This window comes from Mytilus trossulus, unplaced genomic scaffold, assembly GCF_036588685.1.
Source record: "Mytilus trossulus isolate FHL-02 unplaced genomic scaffold, PNRI_Mtr1.1.1.hap1 h1tg000233l__unscaffolded, whole genome shotgun sequence".
In the NCBI taxonomy this organism is placed as follows: Eukaryota; Metazoa; Mollusca; class Bivalvia; order Mytilida; family Mytilidae; genus Mytilus; species Mytilus trossulus.
In genome coordinates this window covers 2,292,545-2,299,694 of record NW_026963314.1, presented here as the reverse complement: position 1 = coordinate 2,299,694, position 7,150 = coordinate 2,292,545, and the positions used below count along the sequence as shown (strand labels likewise).

The following is a 7,150-nucleotide window of genomic DNA, read 5'->3' as shown; positions in this document are numbered from 1 at the left end:
ATATCAACCCCAGTTTTTAGTGCGATTATTGTTGTTTTATCTAAAGTTTCTATGTTTTCTGTTGGTCTTTTTAGTTTTTAACCATGTTGTTGTCAAGTTTATTTCTGATTTATAAGTTTGAATGTGTTTGTTATATTTTGCAGTTGTCTGACCTGTTGTTTGTTTTTTTCACATATTGTTGGCAATATAATGGAATTTGATGCGACTGTCATACAAGTGAGAGGTTTAGATAGCTATAAAACCATTTTGATCCACCTTTTTCTAAAAAAGAAAATGTCTGTGCAAATCAGGAAGATGACAGTTGTTGTCCATTCGTTTGATGTGTTTGAGATTTTAATTTTGCCATTTGATACAGACGTTCTGTTTTTAAAGGCAGTGCTTTAAGGCCTGACTTTTAAGTCATGATGTTCATCTTTTCATACGCAATCCATGCTGGGGGTCTTTTGGCCAGAAATAGATCCGGAAATGTTCGAATTTTTCCTCTTCTTTTTATGGTATGATATGGTTTTTGTTTCTTTCATTTACATTGGGGACTAAAGAAACGATCAGTGTGTATTGTTCGTTTTATAGAACTTGTTATAAGTGTGTATTTTGCATTATAAGCAGTCAACCTGACTACAAACTATCATTATTTGTATATTCCGTGTGGAAAGAGGTCGGGTCAATTTCAAGTGTAATCTGACATCTAAAGATTCTTTAATTAGTTCAGACGTTGATATAACAATGAAAAGTCGACTGAACATGATTAATATTGCATCTTCTATAATTCAAAGCGGAATTCGGTTTATGACCGAGAAACCGTAAAGCGTTTTCAATTTCGGTATTAGTTATGTATGTTATCTACGTATTATCCTGGTTCCCGGTACTACGTTCCGGGTATTAGCTATTTGATATATTTGATGTGTAACATTACAATCGGGTAACAGCCAATCTACGTGTGTATGTGTACATGATTTACCGCCAAAATGACCGACTTAAAAAATAGTCCATAAACGTTCCGTATAATGATATGCAAATTCATAATTAATCGTAACTTTTTTTTATCTTTGTATAATTAATATAACAAAATGGATTCCACAAAATTGAAAATAGCATTATTTTACGAGGATTTCTCATATTTTTTTCACTTTCGGGCGCAGTAATACGTATGTTTTGAAGAAGCTCGAAGAATTTGACAAAGTGAATTGAGAAGGAAACGGATAGATATACGTTCTTGCTATCAGGTAAAACAATTTAAATGTACAGAACAAACACATTTACTTCACACAAATAGTACAGGCTTAAGCTTTTTATTGTCTAGCTTATACACGACTGTAGTCAAGTGTTTAAACGACGGCGGTGACCTACAAGGTACGGGTCATACTGGGTCAAGTCTAAATAATGTATGTAAACATATCCACGTGCTATTAGGTAGAACGCATCGTAATACAATATCTACAATTTTTCCTCCTTTATACATCGTTTAACCAGATATAGTTCTCCTTTTTACATCGTTTAACCAGATTTATTTCTCTTTCAAATACACTTAAACACGGGTTGTATGTACGTATCTTTTCTAGTGTTTTCTTGTTGTTATTAAAGTTCATTTGTTGATGTTTAGAAATTTTTGAACGACTGAACACAGGAGTGAATGAATGCAACAATTATATATACTGAAGACTTGGGCTGTACAATGATAGTGTACGTATATCATACTGATAATCATTCTAGCAGTAATTATGTTAATTTAGGATGTAATGTCTAATGACAGGAATTCATGAGCTATGCCTCAGGCTTTCTGAAAAAATATCAATGACAATGTAAACAGGAACAAAACATTGACACGAATGATGCTCTCTTCTTTGTTATATAGTTATTTAGGTATATGTGTTGCACAAGTTTCAATTAAACTTAAGTTATAAAACTTTTTTTCAGGGCACAAACCCACTTTAAAGAGACTTGTCTACTGCCATACCCATCCTTTTTTCATGCACCATTTGCAAGCAAGAGACTGAATGGTTTGCAAAATTAAAAATCAGGACGGTGTCCAATTAAAACAAAAGAACTAAACTGGATGAATATTGTAGGAGAAATCTAGACATGCTAGAGGAAAGTTTTGATTTGTGAAATTGGTTTTCCTGAAAAGTCATTCATCCTAGCCTGCAGAAAGGAACTATAACTGTCCACCACCAACTGACGAGCTAATGTTGAGCTTCACATATGGAATTACTCAAATACCATCAATGTCTATGTTTTCAGCACAAATTTCACAATTTATGACACAGCTGTGCTTTTTTTTTATACCGTTAAAGAGTTGTATACTCAATTTTATTTTTTTATCAATAAATATATATTATATTAATTGTGTCATCTAAGAACAAAGTCTTGTATTTTGCCAAAAGATGCATACTAGTGAATGAAAGTGGTGCAGTTCATTTTGCTTTGGTATATAGAATTGAATTACAATTGTTCATGTTATTGGAATGCATATAAAAATAAGGAGATGTGGTACAATGTATATGATATTTAGTGAGTTTATCAAGCAAAAGTGAATAAGAAATAGGTATAAGCAGTTACAGGTACTACTGTACAATCTCAAACAAGGAGAAAAACTCATACCGTAAAGTAAATTTCATATTTACAAGTAAGTTTTGTTTTTGCGTTGAATAATTTTCTTCTATTGTTTTAATTGCAAATATGGGAAGTGGTTAAAATGCTAATGAGACAGCTGTTATGGCCACAGAGCCTTAATTGAAAACTTCTTTTTCATTCATACCGGTAGATTTTGCCTGGAGTAAGAAACATATCTGCCAACTTTTCAAAATGCACATGGGGGTTTTACGTGTAAGATGGTTCATATAGTCATACAAAACCTTCAAGGGGCCTTCAAATGGAAGCAGGACAAGTCGCCCCACTGGCTAATCGGCCCACTTTTTAAAAAAACACCACAAACTGATTTATCAAATCACCCCACATGTGAAATTGGTTAAATCATGTTTAATATTACTCCTGCCAACTCGCCCCACATGTGAAATTGGTTAAATCATTTTAAATCAGGGTTCTCACAAAGGATTTTTGAAGGCGAGTCCAGGGACTCGTCATTTTTGGCCACGGTGAGTCATGGTAACTGTGTTCAGTTTATACAAAATATTTCAATATTGATGTATTTGTGGACTCACCAGTTTTAAAAATGGTGAGTCCAGACAGATTTTGTTGAGTCCAGGACTCATGGACTCGCCTTAGCGAGAACCCTGTTTAATATTACTCCTGCCAACTCGCCCTACTTATAAAAAAACAGTAATTTTTAGATTAATATACATATATATATATATAATTAAAAATAAAAACTCACACCACTTTAATGAAAACTAATCTACACAGAATACAAACAAACCGAAAATTAATTTAATTACTATTATTGATATATACTGAAGAATAAATGTAAGTTTTGAAGCTTAGTTATTTGCATAACAATTGAAAAGAAACCTGTTAATTGTATCATAATGCAATATAAGGAATTGAACTTATATTCAATGGGATAACATCTTTTTCCATACGTGGGGCGAGTTGGCATTACTAAATTCATCCTGGTTAATAATATATTTATCTAGATTTCACCGATTTCCATAAGGTGGGACCAGTTGGCAAGAGTTATATTAACAGAATTTAACTTATATACAATGGGATAACATCTTTTTACATAAGTGGGGCGAGTTGGCATTACTAAATTCTTCCTGGTTAATAATATATTTATCTAGATATTATCGTTTTCTATTAGGTGGGGCGAGTTGGCAGGAGTAATATTAACGGGATTTAACACAGTTCACAAGTGGGGCGATTTGGTAATCCAGGTTGGGGCAGGTTTTTTTTTAAAGTGGGGCGAGTTAGTGAAAAAGTGGGGCTATTTGCTAATGGGGCGATTGTCATGGATTCCCTTCAAATATATTCTAATGTGGTTTTTGGCTTCTTCTTGCATTAACAAGCTTATAGCCATTGTTGAATTAATTGTTATCTTTAAATAGTCGACAAAATTGCTCTTACAAAATTTCCATTTGGGAGCCTCGAGCTCAATGGGGGAAATACTCTGCAAATACTGACAGTTGGCAGGTATGGTCATCAAAAAAGTTGACATGTTACTATGTACATTTACCATTATGTTACTTGATGTTCTTGCTATACACACAGTACAGAGACTAGTCAATCTTTGTGAACTATTTTTTTTATGGGAGTCATAGAATATGCGTATACAATCAATAATTAAAAATAGTCTATTTATATTGAAAAGGAAAAGTTCTTATATGTCTAAAGAAGAGGGACGAAAGACACCAAAGGGACAGTCAAACTCATAAATTTAAAGCAAACTGACAAGGCCATGGCTAAAAATGCATTTCATGGCGAGGCACAGAAAATATACTGTAAACAGTAGACTATAGATAAATGTATAGGTGAACTAAGGTACAAAAGAACTCTAAATCTTAAATTCTACAAACCACCTCTGTTCTATGGAAGATAATGATATAACTGGACTAGAAAAAAGTAAAATCACAAAAATACTGAACTCAGAGGAAAATCAATTTGGAAAGTCCATAATCACATGGCAAAATCAAAAAACAAAACGCATCAAAAACGAATGGATAAGAACTGTCATATTCCTGACTTGGTACAGGCATTTTCAAATGTAGAAAATGGTGGATTAAACCTGGTTCTATAGCGCTAACCCTCTCACTTTAATACACACAACCTGTAATTAACTGCCTTTACAGCGCTTTCGCGCTTTGATTAACTTTCCTCGGAGTTTGGTATTTTGGTTTACCTCTCTCTCATTACAGTTATATGTAATAGTTGTTATTTATACAAACACTTCTGTTTTGATTATTGGTTGTTAATATTAATGATTTCATCTTGACCTTTTTAAATTTGGATAACAGATTATTTTATTGCCTTTACAGTGGAAAAAAAATACTTTATTTGTTTATATGTCATGTATGTACACGGAATTCACATAAATAACGACTCAGGTCTTGATAGAAAAAGTAAATTCTCAAAAATACTGAACTCCGAGGAAAAATCAATCGTAAAGTCCCTAATTAAATGACAACATCAATTGACAAAACACATTAAATGAATGGACAACAACTGACTTGGTACAGGATAGATATAAGTTTTTTTTTTAGAGTTCCCATTAAACGCGCGTCTGGCGTATAAAATTATAATCCTGGTACTTTTGATAACTATTTACACCACTGGGTCGATGCCACTGCTGGTGGACGTTTCGTCCCCGAGGGTATCACCAGCCCAGTAGTCAGCACTTCGGTGTTGACATGAATATCAATTATTTGGTCCTTTTAATAAATTTTCTGTTTACAAAACTTTGAATTTTTTCGAAAAACTAAGGATTTTCTTACCCCAGGAGTAGATTACCTTAGACGTATTTGGCACAACTTTTTGGAATTTTGGGTCCTAAATGCTCTTCAACTTTGTATTTGTTTGGCTTTTTAACTATTTTGATCTGAGCGTCACTGATGAGTCTTATGTAGACGAAACGCGCGTCTGGCGTATAAAATTATAATCCTGGTACTTTTGATAACTATTTACACCACTGGGTCGATGCCACTGCTGGTGGACGTTTCGTCCCCGAGGGTATCACCAGCCCAGTAGTCAGCACTTCGGTGTTGACATGAATATCAATTATTTGGTCCTTTTAATAAATTTTCTGTTTACAAAACTTTGAATTTTTCGAAAAACTAAGGATTATCTTACCCCAGGAGTAGATTACCTTAGACGTATTTGGCACAAATTTTTGGAATTTTGGGTCCTAAATGCTCTTCAACTTTGTATTTGTTTGGCTTTTTAACTATTTTGATCTGAGCGTCACTGAGCGTCACTGATGAGTCTTATGTAGACGAAACGCGCGTCTGGCGTATAAAATTATAATCCTGGTACTTTTGATAACTATTTCCCCTTCCTATGTTTTTGAGATAATTATACCGCGCAATTAATTTTATATGCCTAACGTTTGAATGAAGAGGGAATTGTGTTTTTGTTCTGTGTGTCCGTTCGTCTGTTAGTAAGTTTATTCATCAGTTCGTCTGTCCGTCTTTCTCGTTTTATGTTAAAGTTTTGGTCAAGGTAGTTTTTGATGAAGTTTTAGTCAAATCAACTGGAGATTTACTACACATCTTTCCCTATGATATGATCTTTCTAATTTCAATGTCAAATCACAGTTTTGACCCCAATTTCAAGGTCCACTGAACATATAAATTGATGGTGAGAGTGGGGCATCCGTGTACTATGGACTATTTCTTTTTAAGACTATATGTTATTTAAAACTAGATGGTTATTACATCAATGATTTATTGATTCACTTTTCGATGTATTTTCAATGGGGTACTAAATATCTTGATGCAATGAAGTATTAACAAACATACTGAACTCCAATGTAAATCCCAAAAAGTTGAAATCCACAAAATCTGACAAAATCAAGCGTAATGCTATATCAACTAACTGAACAACAGTAGTATACCGCTGTTCGAATTTCATAAAGCGATTAAAAACAAATCTGGGTTTCAAACTAAAACCGAGGGAAACACATCAAATATAAGAGAACTACGACACAACAGAAACACAACACTAAAATGTAACACACAGAGAAACGAATTATAATATAACACTGGTCATTTTCTTAACTTGGTACAGGACATTTTAAGAAAAAAATGGTGTGTTGAACCTGATTTTGCGGCTAACCAAACCTGGAGTTTTTATGGCAATGTTAAATATAACATTTGAATGACAACATTACATTACAGGACTATAGTACAAATAGATTCAAGGGTACCAGGCTATAATGTGGTACACCATAAATGCGTTCCGTCTACATAAGACTCAGTCACTCTCAGATCAAAATATTAAAGAAAGCCAAACAGCTACAAAGTTGAATGTCATTGGTGACCCAAAAATCTACAAAGTGATGCCAAATATGGCTAGGGTTATCTATGCCTGGGATAAGAAAATGCTTAGTATTTAGAATAATTCTTATATTTGCAAACAGTAATGACCATATAATTGATGTTCTTGTCAACACCGAAGTGGTGACTTACCACAGAATAAAAACAAAGACGTGAACCCAAATTAAAAGTACATTAAACAGTACAAAACTTGCATTGTTACCTTC

General features: G+C 33.6%; 1 long non-coding RNA gene across 1 annotated transcript; it reads left to right on the top strand.

The window, feature by feature from the left end:
- Window positions 1-397: 397 nt before the first annotated feature.
- Window positions 398-2,341, top strand: LOC134701215 (uncharacterized). The gene is made up of 2 exons (XR_010104068.1): window positions 398-1,223; window positions 1,915-2,341. It is a non-coding gene; the product is annotated as an uncharacterized LOC134701215 (long non-coding RNA).
- Window positions 2,342-7,150: the final 4,809 nt, after the last annotated feature.